The following is a 21,672-nucleotide window of genomic DNA, read 5'->3' as shown; positions in this document are numbered from 1 at the left end:
GACAGACCTTGATCGTTCAGGCCCGCGTATTTTGGAGATAATGCGCGTTTTCGGGGACGTCTCGGGCCTCTACCTTAGCCCACGCAAATCGACTCTCTGGATGCTAGGGGGCCGGCGCGAAGTGTCTCCTTGGGCAGTGGATCTGCAGGTGGCGATTGGTGGCCTGAAGTATCTCGGAGTCTTCCTGTCGGAGTCTGCCGCTATTGCGTGGGAGCGTAACATACAACCGGTGTGGGACAGGGTTCAGTCCGACGTCAAAACGTGGTCGCGCATGCCTCTGAATATCTATGGCAGATCTGCTATTTTTAAGATGGTGGCCCTCCCTAGACTACTATACCAGCTACAAAACCATCCGTACAGAGTGGACCCGCAGTGGTTCCGGCGTGTAAACTCCTTATTGGGCCGGTTTCTATGGGCTGGGGGTGCTTCTAGGGTGGCTCTGCGGACCTGCTTTTTGTCCACATACTGTGGAGGTCTCGCGACGTCCGACATATTGTCCTACTATCAAGCCTCTCATTTGCTGGTCTTAAATGAGTGGTGGTACGGTGGCCGTGAAGATCCGGCGTATGCCATAGAACATTTTCTGATGGGAGATGCCACGCTCCATACCCTCTTGTATTCGGCAGGGCGGCGGAAGTCGCTGCCGCATGCGACTCAAGTGGTCTTCCTGATTTGGAGACAGGCACTGCGTCGAATGGGCTGGTGGGGAAGGCTGACAGCCGAAACTCCGCTGTGGAACAACGGGCGGCTCCCTACACTGGCCTCCTTGCAAGGGTTTGGTGGCTGGGATTCCATAGGGATCTCGTCACTTGGTCATATACTTACCGGGACTACCCTTAAATCCTTTGACGCGCTCAGCGCTGAGTTTGCGATGCCTAAGACCCAGTTTTTTAAGTACCTACAGCTTCGGCATGCTCTGGCGCCGAGCCTGGTGGAGCTGGACCAGCTTCCAGACTTTAGCCCCGTGGAGGCTAAGCTTTTCATGGGAGACCTAGGGGATAAAAAAGTCTCAAAAATCTACCAAACACTGGTCACTCACTGCTCCTCTTCCCTGGTGTCGCTGAAGGCCTCTTGGGAGGTGGATGTTGGTCCGCTGGATGAGGATGACTGGAGAGAGGCGTTGGAATCCCCCCGGGGCACAGCTATAGCAGTGCGGTTGCGATTCATACAATATAAATACTTACATCGGGCCTATTACACCAGAGAGAGACTGTGGATGGCGGGCCTTATTGCTTCCCCGGACTGCCTGCGCTGTGGGGCCGAGAGAGGCACATTGGTGCATACTGTGTGGTCGTGTGTGGGCCTGGTCCGGTTCTGGGGTGGAGTGTGGGACTGCCTGTCGGAGGTGCTGGGATGGGAGCTACCCCGTACATCTAGGTTGGGTCTTCTTCATATCCTAGATCAAGTGGGTGGTAACATTTATAAGCGCCATCTCCTTCTGTTAGGCCTGGTTGTGGCCAAGAGGGATCTGGCGAGGGCCTGGAAGAGTGACCGCGCCCCCCCGCTTAGCGCCTGGAAGGCGGGCTTAGACTTCCTCATGGGGCTGGAAAAGCCAGTATTTGAAGCCAGGGGCTGCCCTCGGAAACATTACAAGATCTGGAAGCGGTGGGCGGACTACAGAGACCTGACATTGGATCCTCCCGCTGAAACGGAAGATGGTCTGTCCGATGATTGAGGCCTCGGGGCCTGGATAGTTCCAAGTCACTTAATGTGTTTCCTCTTGTATACGGCAGCTGATTGTGATCACGTGCATCGGGTTAGGGTGGGATAAGGGGTGGGTAGTTGGAACTGTTGCAGTTGTGGGGGGGATAATAGGGCGGGTAGGGGTTAGTCAAAAGTTTGAGCCATACGTATATTCTACTGTACTTTGCATATTGTCGTGTTCTCCTGCTTTTGGAGAGCTGTACACTTGATCTGCTTGAACTTCTAATAAATACGGTTTTGAAAAAAAAGAACATGAGGCTAACCCTTCCAAATAAAATCACGTCACGTCATGGTGATCTCTGCTAATCACCACCGGAGCCTTCAGCCGACCATCAGCTACTGCCCGGTTAATAGCAACGGCAATGCACACCCGGCCTTTCTGATCAGAATAGAGAATACGCGCCTGGGAACCAACAACCAAGTCATGCCTTCCAGCTTTCCGGATCCAGCGGATGTTGTCATTGTATTGTTGCTGCACTGCATCACCCACTCCTTGATTAATGATGTTTTCCAGCTCAGAAGCAGCAATAAGGTCTGTGACCGACAGGTCCTGGGGGTCACCGGAGGTACAGACCCAGCGGAAAGGCCCAAACCCCAGAGAAAAAATGTCACCCATTATGTGTTGCACATATGAAGGATAGCGAAATTCTGTTTTTCCCACACCGGTCTTCTCTACTTCAGCACCAGCTCTCTTCGCTTCCAGCAAAAACGCATTTCCATAGTCCCAGAAAAATAGACCTCTTTCAGACAGTGCATTTATGGCTGCTACTTGCCTTCTCAAGCTTTCTTTCACGAGTTCCCGGAACCTCTCTGGATTGGTGGTGAGGAGCTTGTTTGCTTCTTCAAAGGAGAGTTGAACCGGGTAGTAACCACCGCTGAAAGGATTATGGCAGGACGTTTGATCAGATCCTAGGTCTACAAGCAGATCCCCAGTGGCTTCATATTCATACACAAGCCGTTCCCACAGATCTACCACATTCCCGTGGTAGCCCAAACTGAGAACTGTTTTGTTCTTTCTCGCTTCCCTTATTCGGGCCACACACTGATCCAGGCAGTCGGTAACTTCCATGAGCCATCCTTGCGCGTGACTCCTAAATAACGCCGCTTTGTCCACCTCCGCAATGACGCCAACGCATCCGGCAATGACTGCGGCTTTGGCTTGGGCACCACTCATGCCCCCGAGACCTGATGTGATGAAGACCTTCCCCGCCAGGTCGTCGAGGCCAAGGTAGCGGCGTCCTGCATTCAACACGGTGAGCACTGTACCGTGGACTATCCCCTGCGGTCCAATGTAACAGTAGCTGCCTGCTGTCATCTGCCCGTACATTGTCACGCCCATCGCAAAGAGCTTCTCGTACTCTTCCCTCGAAGAATAATTTGGAATAACCATCCCGTTGGTGATGACCAAACGAGGAGCATTGGGGTGGCTCGGGAAGAGGCCCAACGGATGGCCGCTTTACATCACAAGCGTCTGGTCCTCGGTCATCTCGGCCAAATAGTTCATCACCAGCCAGAACTGAGCCCAGTTGCTGGAGACCTGTCCATTTCCTCCATAAGTTACCAACTCCTGCGGAAACTGTGCCACAGCCGGGTCCAGGTTGTTCATGATCATGTGCATTATCGTCGCCGCCTTCTTGGTCTTGCAAGGGTACTCATGGATGGGGTACGCTCTCATCTGAATCTTTGGGCAGAACCTGTACATGTAGATGTGGCCGTACAGCCGCAGTTCATCCGCAAACTCCTGAGCCAGCTCCTGGTGCAAGGAAGGAGGGAAGTAGCGCAAGGAATTCTGCAGGGCCAGCTAGCGCTCCTCCGCAGACAGCCCAGGGGTCCTGCAGGGGGCATGGGGGACGCCCGTGGCCCTGCCCCGGTTCTCGGGCAGCGGGTTGAGGGGCAGGCCCGCGCACAGCTCCCTCAGGCTGGTCATTCTCTTGGGACAGGCGGAGGCCGGACACCTGCTTGTGCAGACACAGCTCACCTGTGCAAGCCTGCAGAGACCTGCGCGCACCCGCCCCCTCCCGAACGCACGCCGATTGGCTGAGCGCCTCCCCGCGCGTAAAATACGTTCACATGTGTACAGTGCATCCACTCCCTCAAATTCCTTTCCCATACCCCAGACAGGTGAAATAGTGCTCAGTAAAGTAGGCAGTCACTTGCATCAGTGAACTGAAGTCTAGAGGCCTAGGCAGGTCACTGATGACCTAAGACTACCACTTAACTCATAGTAGTATATGAGCTCACCCCCACCTTCTCAACCATTACAATATACTTTAGATAAAAAGACAACCTGTGCAGGTTCCTTGCTGCCTTGCCATTCCCACTCCTAGGAGAAAGCCACAACTGCACACAAGAACATAGAGTACATTTCTCTCCATTGTACAACTTTTCTATTACTAAGACTAAAAGAACTGGAAAAAACACAGAAAGTTAACAGTATACATAATGTCCAATAAATTATAATTACATTTTAAAAGCCTTGTACATTCAAAATTTAAATGGTTGTAAGTAGGATTTAACCCCACAAAGTAATACTAGGCAGTGTACAGCGCTGCCTTGCCTTACGTTAGGGGGCATTAAATAGGGTAAGTATGGGCATTCCCTTGCATCCACCAATGTATTTTTATACAAACCCATATATACTAAAGTTAGTAAACACAGGTTTGTGCCCAAATTATGCACCTACCTGAAGCCGGTGTAACAAGGAGAAATATCTTTATTTCTTCTTGCTACTTCCTCTTTGCATGTGTGCTTCATTCTGAAGCACACATAAAGAGGAGTAAGCCTCCAAGAATATTTTTTGTCCTGCTTATGTGTGACATTTCTGTGGTTTCTGTGTAAGCATGATTGACATTCCACTGCTGAATACACTTTGTTGCGCTTAAACCTAATCAATGAGCTCCATGTTAAGGTATAAAGATCTGAAATGACCCTTTTTTGAGTAATGAGAATCTCTAAAAAGACCTTGCAACTTCTGCAAACCCGCTGATAATGAACTTGGCCAACCCACTTCTGGTGCAACTTCTTCCCTCAGGGCCCCAGTGTTGGAATGACACGTCAGTGCAAAGTTAGTACTGATCTGAGTCACTCGCAGTGTGCACATTCTGCTCTCTTCAGCTGACCTTGGTATTTCTGCAAGGCATGATTCTGCACCACTAGGGCCCATCAGCACTAGCCTCCTGTAATTACGATCTGCCAATCGATTTAAGTCAACATGATGCTGCAGTATTTTCAGCAGTCAGCTCCCAACTGCATCCCCAACCCACTATTGTCAAAAGAGGAAGAAGGAGAAAACACCCTGGGTACTTCTGTCACTGTTGGTGGTATACAATGTCTACAGCAACACTGTCTGTGTACGCAAAAGTGCTTGGAAAATCGGTTCCAAGCAGGTCTAAATTTGCAGTGCAATCAGCACAAGGTGCTATCGGCAGGAGGACTGATGATGCTAGGAACATTTCCTGAGTAACCATGTGAAAATAGAAGGACTGACCTGGACCCAGACGCAGTTTTATGTTACTGAAATGTAAACAACATAGCTTGGCTAAAACTGAGATCCCCATTGCATACTGATCAAATCTAGACCTGGGGCCAGCTGACATACTCTGACTAGCAAGCTGCTAAATAAAAACCTGCAACCATGCATTGAGTTGCGCCACTGCACCATGTGCTTTATAATGTGTGACATAGATTTTGAGTGTGATGATGTTGACACCAGCACTAAAATGCGTTAGTCATGACAATGTATGGTACTCGGCAGTGCTGCTAGCTCAACTGCCTCCTGAAAAAAGCCTGTCCGAAAAAATTAAACACCCACCTGATGTTGCTAGGTTAACTAATTTACTTCCTAAAAACAAGGTAGTAAAATACCACTTAATTATCATTATCATTAAAACAAATCACAGCAGTCCTTCCTGCCAACAGCAAACAGCTGCCATGTTTTGCTTGACAAAATGTTCTGGGTTAAATGACCACAAGTTTTAATCTTTTATGTGTATTTTAAAACAAAATCAACAATCCCCCTTCTGTATACCTTTCATAGCTTGTATAAATCTGGAGAAACCTGCCAAAGAAAAACAACCATGCTTCAGCATTGCAGGGTCAAACTCAATGCAGTTGTATGTTGAGGATCAATCAATCAATCATGATGTGTAAAGCACAGCTCATCACCTGTGAGGATATCCAGGTGCTGAGGGTCTTGCTGTGGAGGCTCAGTCAAACAGTCAAGTGTTGAGTCCATTCCTTAGTAACATTGGACACAGTCAAGAGGCGTGTACTTAATGGCAAACCACAAGATCCACACATCAACATAACACAAGCCGTCAGACAAAATAGATGTTGTCCAGTTGTGGAGACCTCAGATAGCTCAAAGCCAAGACATGATGTATGAGGTAAGGTGTAGCCCAAGTGTGCATGCAAATGGCTGTCACACCATTAGGTGTGTTTGGTTTTGTTGTATCTAGCCTGGATGGATAAAACCGCACTGTTAAACTCACCTTCAACAAAAACTGTAGCTCTCTATATGTACATATTCAAGGACCACATGTGCTCAAGCTTCAGAATGTGGCATTCATTATGTGGTTGAACTAAAATTAATGGTCGAACATGTAATGTGCTAATATTGTAAAAATCACCCCTAAATGTTTTAGGAAAAATGAACCATAGTTAATCACCTGGTTACAAAAATAGCTCATCTGAACTAAAAATCCTGCATTCCTTCCCAGTGCTGTCAAGATTCTCTCTAATCCATTACTGAGCCACAGTCCAGGAATGTTCGTAGCAGTACAACACAAGCTGTTTCAATGCTGTGGCTCCACTGCAGGATTTCCACAGGCACAGCGAAATTAAGAAACAAACTTGCATCTAGTATTAAGGTACATGCCGGCAATGCACTGTTCAACAAGACACACAGTAACATAAATAAAAAGGCATTTGCTCACAAAGCCTTTCCTATGTGAAAATTAACAAAACAACCAAGTAGCAAAAAACATTTTATGAGATTCGTTTGCTTTCTGTTCCAGATTGGTAACTCTGCACACAATGACAGTAATGGATCTGCTAAATAAAATAAAAGCAACTTTGAAGCTTTTTGCAAGTAAACTGCACTCTATGATTATGTGGTCAAATATCAAAACATCAGTACCTCAATAGTGCATGCTACATCAGTTCCAAAGTATAGATGAGCCCTGACAAGGTGAACTTTCTTTAGAAAAAAGCAGAACCAAAAACATAACAATGTTGGGTGGCTACAAAAAATACAGTTTAAAAACAGGTCAAGTAAATATACTTATTCCCCTACTAATATTACCAATGCTTGAATTATATTTTAATCCTATTAGAAATCATGCACCTGACTCCTTAAACCACTTTCTCTGCCCCTTGAAGCTCCCAGACTCAGTTCAGCAAATCCACCCTGCCCCCTTCACTGTTCTCTGGGCACAACCCATCTCCTAGCAAGCTGACTTATTTTTGAAAATCCTTGGTGAGGTGCGTGAGTTTCCCTTTCTGAGTCAAGTGCTGTTCTGCAGGCAGCTTGGCTTCAGAGGAGCTCAAGGTGGATCAGGTGAGAGGCAACGCTGTAAGTGACCCACAGGCTGAGGAGAAGTCAATCTGAATTCTGACCTATTCTGGTGGTGAGGCAGGGTTGGCAAATATGCTCAGCTCTGGATCTAAAAGTCGGTGGCGAGGAAAGGCTGAGGACAGATAAGACACAATGTCTATGCTGGGCTGGAAAGGAAAGCCAACAACCTGCATGCCCCTTTTAAAAACCTTCTCTTTTTCTGGCTGCAAGCAAGTGACATCACTAAGCAGGAAGGGGGTAGCACAGGTGGACAAGTAAACACAAATTTTCTGAGCATACTCCATTGTTACTTTTTTCAGTTTGAAAGCAGCCCCCAAGGTAAGAACAACAGGCAACATATTGGCTTCTGTGTCTGCTGTTGTTTTCCACATGGAGGGCGCATGAAAAGGTCTATATAAACAAAGAATGATCCCACACAACGGATGCATTCTGTGTATTTCAGCACAGATGGAATGTGTGTTTTAAACAAATATAAAAAACATTTTTCTTAATAGCACGTACCTCAAGGAGGTACTGATGTTTCATACAAAGCCTGCGTAAACCCAAACCTGCCTTTTATAATGAGTATTGTTTTTTACCCATTTTTTTAATTACATTATAATATATGTAAATGTATTTAAATATATAATCTATACACACGTATATATATGTTGCATGTGTATATATTTATATGTATGTAAATACACTGAAAAAACAAAGGTTACAGGAACATTATAGTTATGCTCAGATTTCACTTGGACACAACCAGTGAAATTCCGAAGTTACCTGAGCTAACTATAACTTATGCCCCGCAACGCACTGCTTATGACCTCACATATTACATCACTCATTACATGGTCAGTGACATCATTGGTGACATCACTGATGACATCTTCCTGTGAGTGTAAGTATTTTGTAGGAGTTTATTATTGTCAAACATATATACTGAGCTATACTAGGTGTACTACTAATGAGTGATACTACTTCTAATATATATTATGAAAGTGGCTGAATGTGTGAGTGAGATGTTGGGTGAGTGACCATATTGGTGAGTGAGTGGGTGTGTTGGTTGCTGTATGGGTGGGTAAGTGGCAGTGTGAGTGTCTCTATGGGTGGCTAAGTGTGCATGTAGTGACTGTTTGAAAGAGTATGTGGGTGTCTGAATGGCTGTATGAGTGAGTGACTAGATGTGAAAGTTGCTGTATGGGTAAGTGAGTGGCTTTTTGAGTGGGTCATCTGTTAAGTGAGTTTTTGTTTGAGGGGCTTTATTGCAGAGTGAGTGACTGTGAATGATGTATGGTGAAGTGAGCAGATATGTGAGTGCTTGTATGGACATGGGAATGTATATATAAGTGGTTGTGTGAGTGTGTGAGGGCTTGTATGGGCAAGTGAGTGGTTGTGTTGGGAGGTTGATTTTGTGAGTGATTGGGTGTGTGAGTGAATTTGTAGGTAAATGAGTGGTTGTGTGAGTAGCTGTATGGGTGAGTGTGTGGTTATGTGACTGGCTGTATGTGTGAGTAACTGGTTATATGAGTGGCTGTATGAGTGAATAAATAGTTGTGTGAGTGGCTGTACAAGTGAGTCAGTGAGTGGGTGTATGAGTGGCTCTATGGGAGAGTAAGTGGGTGTGAGTACTGGTAATGGTTATGTGAGTGCTTGTGTGGGTGTGTGAGTGGGCATACAATAGGTTGTATTGGGGTATAGGTAGGTATGTGAGTTTTTCTATAAATGATGTCATCATTAGGGATGTCATTTGAGATGTCATCAGTGATGTTAATAGTGATGCTACTCACCTCCCTCGCCAAGAACCCACCCAACGACCCCACCAACTCTGACGCCAAAGCCCTCAACCTCAGACAGAAGATCTACAACTGCGCCAAAACCCTCGCCCTGTTCAAGAAACCCTTCAACAGCCACACCAGCAAGAGAGCCACATGGTTCACCAACAAGCTCCAGGCCTCCAAATGCGCATGCCGAAAACTGGAGAAGGCATGGCTCCACGAACGCACACCAGACAACCACGCAGCCCACAAGGACGCTACCCGCAGACATCACCACCTCATCAGATTAGCCAAGAGATCCTCCTTCACAGACTGCTTGGATAACAACGCACACTACAACAAAGAGCTCTTCAGCATCGCCAAGGAACTCTCCAAACCCAGCGCCAACGCCAACGACATCCCGCCCTCACAAGAACTGTGCGACTCACTGGCCATCTACTTCCACCGCAAGATCGCTGACCTCCACAACAGCTTGAACACCACGACCACCCCGACTACGCCAGACACCACCAGCCCTGTGAACACCACCAGCACCAACCGCCTGACCTCCTGGTCCAACATCAACGACGACGAGAAACGCAAGTCATGAACTCTATCCACTCAGGATCTCCGTCTGACCCGTGCCCACACCACGTGTTCAACAAAGGAGACACAGCCATTGCACCCAAACTACGGAAGGTCATCAACATCTCCTTCGAAACAGCGACATTCCCGGAAAGCTGGAAGCACGCCGAAATCATCGCCCTCCTCAAGAAGCCCAAAGCAGACCCCAAGGAACTCAAGAACTTCCGGCCCATCTCCCTACTCCCATTCCCGGCTAAAGTCATCGAGAAAATCATCAACATGCAACTGACCCACCACCTGGAAGAGAACAACATCTTTGACCCATCCCCTACGGATTCAGACGAAACCACAGCACCAAGACAGCCCTCATCGCCGCCACAGACGACATCAGGCACCAACTAGACAATGGCGAAACATCAACCCTTATCCTCCTGGACCTCCCAGCCGCCTTCGACATGGTTTGCCATCGCACTCTAAAGACACGCCACCTAAAAGCCGGAATCCAAGAGAAGGCCCTTGACTGGACCATGTCCTTCCTCACCGGCAGAACCCAGAGCGTCCACCTCCCACCCTTCCGTTCCAAAGCCACCAACATCATTTGCGGCGTCCCCCAGGGCTCATCCCTCAGCCCAAAGCTGTTCAACCTCTACATGGCCCCCCTCGCACTAGTGGCCCGCCATCACGACTTAAACATCATCTCCTACGCCGACGACACCCAGCTCATCCTCTCCCTCACCAAGGACCCACACACTGCCAAAACCAACCTCCACGAAGGAATGAAGGCCGTCGCCGACTGGATGAGGAGCATCCGTCTGAAGCTGAACTCGGACAAGATGGAAGTCCTCATCCTCGGATCCACCCCCTCAGCCTGGGACGACTTCTGGTGGCCGACCATACTGAGAACAGCACCAACACCCACCAACCACGCACGCAATCTAGGATTCATCCTCGGCTCCTGCCTCTCCATGTCTAAGCAGGTCAATGCCGTCCCCTTCTCCTGCTACAACAACCTCCTCATGCTCTGCAAGTGGATCCCGACCGAAACAAGAAGAACGGTGACACAGGCCCTCAGCAGCAGACTGGAGTACGGAAAGGCACTCTACGCAGGCATCCCAGCCAAACACCTACGACAACTACAACGCATCCAAAACGCCTCCGCCCGACTGATCGTCAACATCCCACGCACACAAAGCACTCCACAACACCTGACCAGTCTACCTGAATAGCAGACTCAGCTTCCACACCCCCACCCGCCAGCTCCGCTCCCCCAGCCTCGCCCTCGCCGCTAATCCCCGCATCCAACGAACGACCCCGGCAGCAGATCCTTCTCCTACCTTGCCGCCAAGACCTGGAACACCCTCCCTACCCACATATGGCAGACCGAAGACCTACTCACCTTCAGAAGACTCCTCAAGACCTGGCTCTTTGGGCTGTAGCAGCACCCCCCCGCCCCCCTCCAGCGCCTTGGGACCCTCACGGGTAAGTAGCGCGCTCTACAAATACTCTGATTGATTGATTGATTTCATTAATCATGTCATGAGTGATATAATATGTGAGGTCATAAGCAGTGCATTGTGGGGTAGTAAGTTATAGTTAGCTGAGCTAACTATAACTGCTGAATTTCATAGGTTTTTCACAAGTGAAATCTGAGCCTAACTATAATGTTCCTGTAACCTTTGTTTTTTTCAGTGACTTTCTAAGGTTTTTTGTATTCTATTTCCTAACTGTACCGTTTGATATTTTGAGTGAATTTTTGAGGTTTTACAAAATCTATTTCCTATCTATGATGCCCCTGTAACCTTTGTTTTTTAAGTGACTTTCTATGGTTTTGCAGAGTGGTGGAGAGAGGGGTAGGGCTTCTGATTAGCTCTCAGGAATCCTGATGTGTCAGACAGAGAACTTCTGGGCCACCAAGAACCCTCAGCATCCAAGAGGGCTTAATTCCTGAACCAGCAATGCATAAGGAGGTGCATTCGCAGAGTGGTGGAGAAAGGTGGCAAGGCCTTCAAAGACCTCTCAGCAATCCTGCTTTTTGGGACTTCCTAGAGTTAAGAGGAGGGCTTGTTGGCCTGCTAAGAGCCTCTGGAGCCAAGGGGACATCATCCCTCAATCAGCCAATATACGCCCTGGTGACCACATCCCATGGGGCCAGGCCTTTTTGAAATGGGGGAGGGGGCCGCACTGCCCCCTACCTAGGCTGAAATTGGCCCCAGGGGACCTTATTCCCCGAGGCACAGCCTTTTAAAAAAATTGTTTAAATGAACTTAACTGGAGGGGGGCTGAGCGGCCCTTTCTGGTATGATTTCAGCCCTGGGGACCCTATTACCAGTGCCCTGACTCTAGTGGGAGTGCCCTGGTCCCATCCAGGGCACCAACTTGGCAATGAGAGGACAGTGTGGGATCCTCAAGGCCCATGCGGTCCCTGCTGGCTGACTGCTTCCTGTAGAAGCCGGCATTGCAAGGGAGCTGCTAACATGAAGGGAGCAGTAAAGCACTGTGGAGGTGGTGGTCCCAGGGCTGCAAGGGGCAATGCACTCAATTTAAGAAAAACCCAGCAGAAGTGGCAGTAACTGGGGCTGAAGTGGGTCTGTGAGGCCCCCGCATGGTTTGTATTTAAAGTTCTGGGGAGGTGGCCTCCCTGCTGGTGCTTGGGGGTCCGCATGGCCCCCCTGCAATATTTTCACATTAAGCCCCATCTAAAAACAAACAAGCCCCGGCGGGGACGTGGTGGAACCCTGGACAGCAGAGGAGGCTGTACGGGCCTCCTGCACATTAATTAGTAAAGAAGCCCCTGGGAGATAGTGGTCAAGTGGGCATAATAAGCCCCATGACGGGTGGCCCTGTGCCCCTCCTCATTTTTTTTCATAAGGCCCAAGGGACCTGGTCCACCCATAATTAATGAAGCATGGGAGACCGCACTTCATATTTTTTGTTAAATGTTCGGCAGGATTTGCAGATCCAGCGCATCTCTGCCAATTTTTGCCCATGTTGAAGTATTGGCGGCCAATCTTTAAATAACTTCATAACTACTGAACAGATTTACACCAAATCACAAAAAGGCTCTTCCCTGAACCAACATCTACCTTCCTGCCAAATTTGGTGTAATTCCTTTCATCAGTTTGTGTCTAAAGTACCTATGGAAATGAACAAGGGGAAAATGAATTTTGGGCCCCCCCCTCATTTTCCCAGCCCCTGCTTGACAAAACACCCCGAAAATTTCAATACAGTAGATGAATTGGGTGTCAAAATAGTTTTAAAATTTCGAGAGGATTCAGTAAACGATGCCAAAGTTATTGGCAAAAAAAAGAAACGCTCTTCCTTTTGAAACTAGGTCCTAACTGTAACTAGCTACTGCTACCTACCTCTACTAATATATACGGCAGAGATGCTTCCTTAAACGTTGCTTTACCACAAACAATACCCAAGTACCAATGGCTGGATCAAGGAAACATGCATCACAACAAGGTCTGTTAATGTAACTGTGTCTTATTTCATAATTTCTCCATAGTGCAATGATACAGAAAAGGTGATGCGTTTCTTCCTGAGCCTTCAACTGGCAATAGCGTTTACAAAGTGGTGACAATCTTTAAAAGGGCCATAGCCCTTCCCCCACCACTACCTTACAAATGCTACACTGGGTGCCGCTCGCAGCAGTAGTTGCAGGACCTTCTTTTTTGTGCTATTATTCTCCCCGTACCTGCTGGTTACAGTGGAACTCTTGAACGGACTTTGCAGCATTGGGCCCTTGTTCCCCCCGTACCTGCCGGACACAGTGGAATTCTTTATTGGACTTTGCCGCATTGTGGGACCGGGCGTACCTGCGGGACTGCGAGGACCAGCAGCCGTAGCGTTCCTTAATCGGCCGCAGCTGGTCCTCTTCCCGCCTATCCCTGCCTATTTTAGCCCCGCCTATACCGCGTATTTTAGCCCCGCCCAGACCGGCCAAGGGTGGGCCCGTCTGAGCCCGTCCGAGGACGAACGAGGCTGGGCCGGGCCACCCTTCTAAAACTTCGGGTGGTGTAGTGAGTGTTGTCTATTGTACTTCTAGTTGGCAGTATTTTGTATAACTTTTGCTTGCATTCCACATTCCTGCCAATCAAGCAGGATTTTCAATGGCGCTACGTTCTGGAAAGGGTAGAAAAGTTACATTATCCACTACTGGGGGGGCGGTCACTGGGACAATTGATCAATTCATCACAAGGGCAGCTGCGGTAGTGCAAAAGGAAATAGCCCTAACAGAGAAGCGCTTGTCCCTAAATCTCCTAACGGGGAAGCTTTCGTCTCCGGGCAAAATTGGGTCTGCGGTAACGCCGGTTCACGTAATATACAACGACCACCCAGGTGTTCCGAGCCCAAGTTCTAGCTTACTGTTAGTAGGGTTAGATAGTCTGGTGGCAAATATGCTTTGAACCTGACCACCGATAGTACCATTTCTAGCGGCTCTCGGAGAGTGGTATCCAATTCGCATTTTCCACCTAGCCTCCCTATCAATATCCGAAATCCAGACACAGTAGTGGGTAAAGATACCACGTCTAAATTAGTTTCTAGCAAAAGGAAAAGAGGGGGAGGCACCCAAAAGGGTGGATCTGCAAAACAACCAAAGAAGAATAGTTCCAATCCTGGGCCACCATCCCTGGGCCAGCCCTTCAGCTCGAGCACGAACTTGCCCCAACCCCATCAACAGCCCATTCAAGGTAATGCAAACGTGGGGTATATGGCAGAAATGGAAAAACTAATGAAGTCACTGCTGTTACCCCTTTTAGAAAGAACAAAAATGATAAACACCAAACTGGAGCCACTCGAAAAGCTAGTTGTAGCAAATACCAGTTTGTTAAATAACATAGTGAAAGGTGGTGAGGGTTCTGGGCATACAACGCCCGCAGGTCAAGCCCAAGTATCCAGTGGGGGTGGTAGGGACTCCCAGCCAGTAGAAACTGATAGGGTGGAAATTCGGGGCTCTCAGATTCGTGCTGAGATGTGCCCGGCAGAGAGTGTCCCACCAGGTACTAGTAGGGAGGGGGTCCCAGGGGCAGGTAAGGTAGTTAGTAAACAACCCGCACTGTATGAACGGGTAGCTGAGAGGATGCCAAGCAAGATAGCGCAACCGGGGAATGAGGGCTTTAAACAAAGGCTGCCCTGTATTGACCTCCCCGTAGAGTCCGTACCGTATACCGTTATCTTGGCAGGTGTTCCCGTGCTTACTGCTGATAAAGAGGAATCCCACAGAGAATTGAAAAATAAAGTCTCCCACTGGCTGAATAAGAACAGAACACTCCCAGCTTTTACTAACGCAGAGATCTTAAAAGTTAGAAGGGTGAGTTGGGTGGGTTGTAGGGTCAAAGATATAGAGGGTGATTGCGTAATTGTGAACTTTAGAGACCCATGGGTTGTTGAGTATATATGTCACGATGCTGGGTATGGTAGACCATGAGACATTCAATCCCTAGGCCTTAACTATTTTTACGCTCGAGTATCCAGAGGCCAACCAAACCACACCTATATGAGCTGGGCAATGAGACCCCATGGTGTTAATCCGTTTGCCAGGGTTGAAACTCACATCCCTCTGGCAAATCGTTTTAATGCCCTTACAGATCTAGAGGGGGTGGATTGACATGAGAATAGCCCGACAGGCAATGCAGGGGCTTATCCACGGGGTAGGGATTGTAAGGATGGACGTTACTCTGGGGAGATGAACCACTTGGGGGGAGGATCTTTTCTGGATGCTGATAGCCCTGGCTGTAGTAGAGGCTTCTGCCCTTCTACCGGGTTAGCCCCAGTGCACCCTGGGGTGTTTACCCCGGAGATGCCTGGGGGAGGGTGGACGGATGCCCAAGGCTTGGAGAGGTTGGCCTTTGGAACCCCAGAGTGTGGTGCTCCCAGTATGGGTAGTATGGAAGTGGGGCCAAATTTGACAGAGACAGCTCTAGACCAGATGTCTAAAGAGGTGATTCCCCATTTGCTTAAAATTGTTTCCTGGAACATAGCAGGGTTGAAGAGTAAACTCTCCATATTAAAGTGGTTGGACTTTTTGGATGATCATGACATCCTGATCTTTCAGGAAATCTGGGCCTTGGACCCCATATTCCGTCAGGGGTATCTAAGCTTCTACAAACCTGCTATTAGAGGTAAAAAAAAGGTAGACCGTCAGGTGGCTTAAACATCTGGGTGAAGCAATCTCTCTGCTATAGGCCGTCCGAAGTAATGGTGGACAACCCAGATATTCTTATTGTATAGCTAACAAGGCCTAACCATATCGAGATCACTATTGTTAACATTTATGCTAGAGGACAGCCGGGTGGGCGGAGCTCGGGAATTACTAATGAGCTGGATCTTTTGTTAAACTCTGACGGGATGGAAGGTCTTGTGCTGGTGGCAGGGGATCTCAACTGCACATTCAAACCCCTAAATCTTGAGGGGGAAGATATTTTCGCAGATGAGGACGCACAATGTAACATCCCACACCTTGATCTAAATCCAATCAAGAAATGGTCAGAAGCTACCCTACAGTGGCTAGGCTTCTGTCTTGAAAGGGGTATGAGAGCGGTAAATGGTCGCTCAATCTCCGATAAGATGGGAAGGATGACATTTGATAACGGCACCAATACCAGTCGAATAGACTTTATTTTATTAGATGTCGAACACTGGTCCCTCCTTGAGGACTTGATAATATCTGCTCGCCCAGAGAGTGACCATAACCCATTAGTTCTTAGTCTAAGATTAGAAGGCAGCCCGGTGAGTGTTAAAGCTACCGCGATTGCCATCGCGGATGCTCTGCTTACAAACGATATGCGCAGGGTTCGGTGGGAAAGGGTAGTCGATGACCCTATGACTCCAGTCAAGATCTCTAATGGGGTCTCCAGTACCCTGAGTGCCCTACATGCTCTGGAAAATGAAGAAAAAATCATCATGAAAGCAACTACACTTCACGATCAGCTCTTTAGGGAAATGAAATCAAATTTTTCCAAATGCGGCAAACCCCGTAAGGCACTAGCTAAAAGACCAAAACATCATTGGTACAATAAATCGTGCCGTAGGGCCTACGGTTCTTTGGTGATGGCTATAAAATCGAGAATCTCCGATGATATCAGGAGAGCAAGGGCGGCCTACAGGAAAACTCAAAGACAGGCTAAGAAGGAGTGGGATGACCTCCACTGGCAGGAATTACTTGAGGCTAGCAGGTTGAAAAACCAGACCACGTTCTGGCAGATAGTTAAATGGGGTAAGTCTGTAGAACCTCAAGTCCCAGTCAACTATGTGACAGTCGGAGAATGGGTGGATTATTTTGAAACCCAGTTCAGGGGTCTGGCTGTAGAGGCAGCATTTGTCTGTGCTGAATTTTTCTCAAAGCTATTGACCCCCAGCCACCCACTGGTCTTTGATAGAAAAGATGTAGAGAGTGCACTCAGGATGGTCCAAGGAGGTAAAGCACCAGGGATGGATTGCATCCCGGCAGATCTTTTTAAATCCGACCCTGCAAACTGGGTGCCTTACATTACCTTTCTGGCTAATGCTATTGTGAAGGGGGCACCGATTCCAGACTCTTGGCAGGGTGCTGATATTTTGCCTATTTTTAAAAAGGGGGACCGTACGAAACCGGGGAATTATCGGCCCATAAGCTTAATAGATGCTATCCAGAAAATCCTTGCTAGGATGGTGCTTGCTAATATCCAGTCCTGGAAGGATTTAAAGAACATCCTAACCCCATTACAAGCAGGTTTTAGATCCCGTGTTAGCACAATCGAACAGGTGTTTAGGTTTATATTAATTTATTGGAAGGCTGTTATTTTGGGTGGTGGTACTATTTATGCAGCGTTCGTAGACTTAAAGTCTGCCTTCGATTTAGTTCCCAGAGCTAAGGTATGGGATGCTCTAGGAAACACGGTGATGCCACGAGAACTCCTTAATATGGTTATCAGACTCTATGAAGCAAACTTTGCACAGGTCAGATGGGGCAAACAAGGACAGGTTACAGAGAGATTTCCGGTGACCGGTGGTGTACGACAGGGGTGTGTACTTGCACCGACCCTGTTCTTGTTATTCATCAATAGGGTGGTGCAGTACTTTGCAGCCTTTCCAACAGACGCCCCGACCCTTGGTGGCACTAAGTTTCCGCTACTTATGTTTGCGGATGACACCCTAATTCAATCAAAAACTCAGAAGGGTCTTCAGTCCGCTTTGAATAGGTTTGAGGAATTCTGCCAGTCCAATGACCTGCATGTCAACATATCAAAAACTAAATTTATGGTTCTGGCCAAAAATAGGGTACAGCAGGGTCACGTTAGTATGAATGGCTGTAATCTTGGGCAGGTTAAAGTCATGACATACTTAGGGGTTGTGTTGGAAAACAGGCTTAGCTGGAAACCCCAGCTTGATGTACTTGCCCTTAAGTTTGCCCAGCTAACGGGGTGTTTGATCAAGGAACAGAGAACATCATTGACTAAAAGGATAGGCCCTGCCTTAAAAATGTATAATGTTAAAATAAGTTCATCGATCTTGTACGGCACGGACTTATCAACGCTAGTTAAAGTCCAAAATACATTTTTAAGAAATCTTGTTGGCCTTCCTCAATCTAGTCCCCTGAAGCCCCTGTTATTTGACTTGGGTTGCCACTCTATAGACGATGTGGCCCGTTTTAAAATAGTGGCTTTGTGGAGGAGAATTTGGACAACACCTGAACTGGCACTCTTTGCTAATGAAATTTTAGATGTCAGATCTGTGTTGGGCTCGGGTAATATCCCATGGTTCAGAAAAGTAAGATCGCTTCTGGAAAGCATGAGCCTGAGCAACCTGTGGTCAGACCCAAACAAACACGTCTTTCCCTCAAAAAAGGATTTCAAAGCATTATATTGGTCCTCTGTGCGACAACAACTTATTGACCAGACAGACACCGCCTCTTTGTCCAGTAGGTTCCTGGAGCACAAACTCGATCTTGCTCTAGAAGGATATTGGGACATTATCACCAAGAGTAGCAACAGGAAGCTATATCACCAGTTTAGGGTTGGGTCCCTTCCTTTAAGACTTTTCGACTCCAAATGGCGAGGACAGGCTAACTAATTTTGCCCTTGGTGTAGGGACCAAAAAGAGTCCCTTGGTCATTTCTTCTTTGTATGCCCTGTATATACAGTTCCTCTGAGAAAATGGCTGAAACCCATTTGTAAAAACATGAGCACGAGAGTGGGGATGGAGGCCCTGCGGGTCTTGAGGGCTGATACATACGACCCAGTGGTTATTGCAGTTGCAAAGTTTCTGGGTTGGTCGTGGATAATTAGCGCCAAGTATACCCCAGAAAGCTGATTAGACTGATTTAGTCATGTTTTTACAAAGGTCTTTGTACGTCTTAAAGTCTTATCTATGACATACATACAGTTATAGCATTTTTATATGGTTGTTACCTTGTGGCATTTTATATAACTGTAAAGTGTTTTTTAGGACAAACTTTTTAATATTTGTATTTAATGTGTGATATTGTGTCTTCTTTTATTGCCCCGGTAAAAACTGTTAATGGTTGACGATAGAGTTAACTTGATGATTGTCTTTTATGATGAAATATTTCGAATAAAGACGTATGAACCTGCTTCACTGTATACAGCTGTTTTAAAAAAACGCCCTTGAATTACTGCCATCCTATTTGTGCTGCAGAATCTTTGAGCACTATACAATTGTGTCGTATACCATTTGATTCACATTGAAATTGAGTTCACATTAATCTGGTGAAGTCCCAATATATGCGTAGCCCCTTCATACAACATATTAGCTGGTTTCTGAGTGACCTAACTTTCAGTATTGATCATTATGCATGCATTCATTCAAAGTTGCAATTGTATAAAATATACTGATGCAAGACCTAATACAAAAAGTCGTCCATTCCTCACATCCAATATATGCAACAATTGAAAGGTGCTAACTGTCCCACAAGATCGTCCGCTTTAAAAACATTATTGATATTTCCTTTAGTAAAGTACTATGCAGCTGTGATAATGAAATATACAATATTATTGTCATATCAGTGTCCCCAAATAGTGCACTATATGAGTTCTCATGTTATTTCAGATTGCAAAGTTAAACACAAAGAAAAACACAACTCTCCAAATTCATTTTCTACTACATGTAGATCAAATTAAGCCAGCATAAACCATGCATTTTACGTTCATCAATCCTTTTAAGGTTGAGCATTTGAGACCTCTCGTATATACTTTAGTAAATCCTTTAGTATACATACTTTAATATATACTTTAGTGTATACTTATATGTGTATGTACTTTGTGGGCCCAGGAGTTCAGCCCTAGGACTTGTCTGCATCTGCTTACGGACTTTTTTTTCTGTTCAACTGCCTCTATTTAACTGTCTTGATAGAAAACGACCAGCAAAGGTCAGTAAAATACCAGAATTGCTTTCTGCTGAGGGACTTTCTTTTTTATTTCCTGGCAACTGCCTCTATTTAACTTTCTTGATAGAAAACGACCAGCAGAGGTCTGTAAAATACCAGAATCACTTTAACATTCTCTGGATTCCAGTCCATAGAAATTGTCTTCCACAAGCACCCGTAGACAAGAATATATTTTTCAAATCTTGTTTTTTCAGTGATGTGACCACCGAAAGCCTTGCTTTTATATTAAAAACAGAGCTTTGGACTATACCATTTCCTGCTGGAAGGCAATATTTCTCTCTATGTGTTCCCATACCTGGCGTGTCACACAGTTTGGAGCTTACTTTCCCTTCATGTTAAAGGACAGTAGATGTTTCAGCACCCAGGTTAATGTGCTGCATAGCTAAATACATAAAAGGTCCCAAAGGCGAGACAGATTGCATTGCAAATGCTTGTTTTGTTATTGTTTTAATTAATGTGATCCTGCCCCTCTGTTAAGCAAAACGGCACCCAATTATTTATTCTTACGTTCCTTCCGAGTGAAGTTCTCAAAGGATTCATCATGCAGGTAAAATAGATGCCACTTTATGGGAAAACTTAAGGGGCCCACATATACCAATGTTATGAATCAGGGCAACTTCATAAACCAAGAGTTCAAAAACCCAGATGAAAAAAGATAACTTGTTAGTGAAGTCAGGCTCTGATTTCGACTTGGGTAAATGCTAATTATTTGCTTAAATCAATTTCTAGCCGCAACTCTCATGAGTCGATCTCATATTTATAAAGATGCATGACCATTGTGCAACTATGCAATGAGCAATGAGGCCCATTATGGGGAACACTGAAGGGACTCTCTACGGATAAATTCAATAGGGGCACCAATAGTGTGCTTCATATTCCACCGATCATGTTTAGTAGCCCAAAGTGCATAACCAATGTGCAAATAAGCATTAAGCTTGAGAGCTGGTCACGAAAAGGACTCAAAGTGGTGTGTGAAAATAAATATGACTAGGGCACCAATGACGTGCCCCATATTACGACACTCATGATTGGTATTGCCATTCTATGTGCAAGGAATGTGAACTAACATCCACCTTTTTTTACCATAAACTCGGATTTGTGCAATATCTTGGAGCCATTTGGGCTATATCTTGGAACCAAGTACCATATTGAGAATAAAGTGCCTAATGTAATGGGGGCCAGGTGGCCAATAAAGTGTCATGGGCCTTCCCCCTTAAATTCATATCTATAAGGATCTCTAGCATAAAATATTTGCAATATCTGAAAGCCTATTTGACCCCATAAGGTGCTAAGGTAAATAGTGCTTAATTCGAAGAAATCTAACCCATGATTACAATTGATACAGTATATTTAACCCATCAGCCCCATAAAAGATCTATGAGAGAAATGTGCCTAATGCAAAAATGCAAAGAGATCCAACTCCAAATTAAAGTGACATGTGCAACCTCCTAGAGGTACAGCCATACATGATTAGCATCACAGATTTCAAATGAGTGATACCATTACAGGGTTAAGCACACATATCTCATGACTTTCATGTGAGAACACCTTCAACTTCTAAATCATGATAAGGGTGGGCAATGCCCAATGCACTGAATTCCAACTCAAATTTAAAGTGTCGTATATGTCCTCTATTATTTGCATGGATTTAAGACCAAATTTTCAACATCACAACTATTATA

General features: G+C 46.4%; 1 pseudogene; it reads right to left on the bottom strand.

Moving 5' to 3' along the window:
- Positions 1-1,981: 1,981 nt before the first annotated feature.
- On the bottom strand, positions 1,982-3,650 carry LOC144773372 (urocanate hydratase pseudogene; annotated as a pseudogene).
- Positions 3,651-21,672: the final 18,022 nt, after the last annotated feature.

Source organism: Lissotriton helveticus, chromosome 8 (genome assembly GCF_964261635.1).
Source record: "Lissotriton helveticus chromosome 8, aLisHel1.1, whole genome shotgun sequence".
Classification (NCBI taxonomy): domain Eukaryota; kingdom Metazoa; phylum Chordata; class Amphibia; order Caudata; family Salamandridae; genus Lissotriton; species Lissotriton helveticus.
This window is presented reverse-complemented; position numbering and strand designations above follow the sequence as displayed.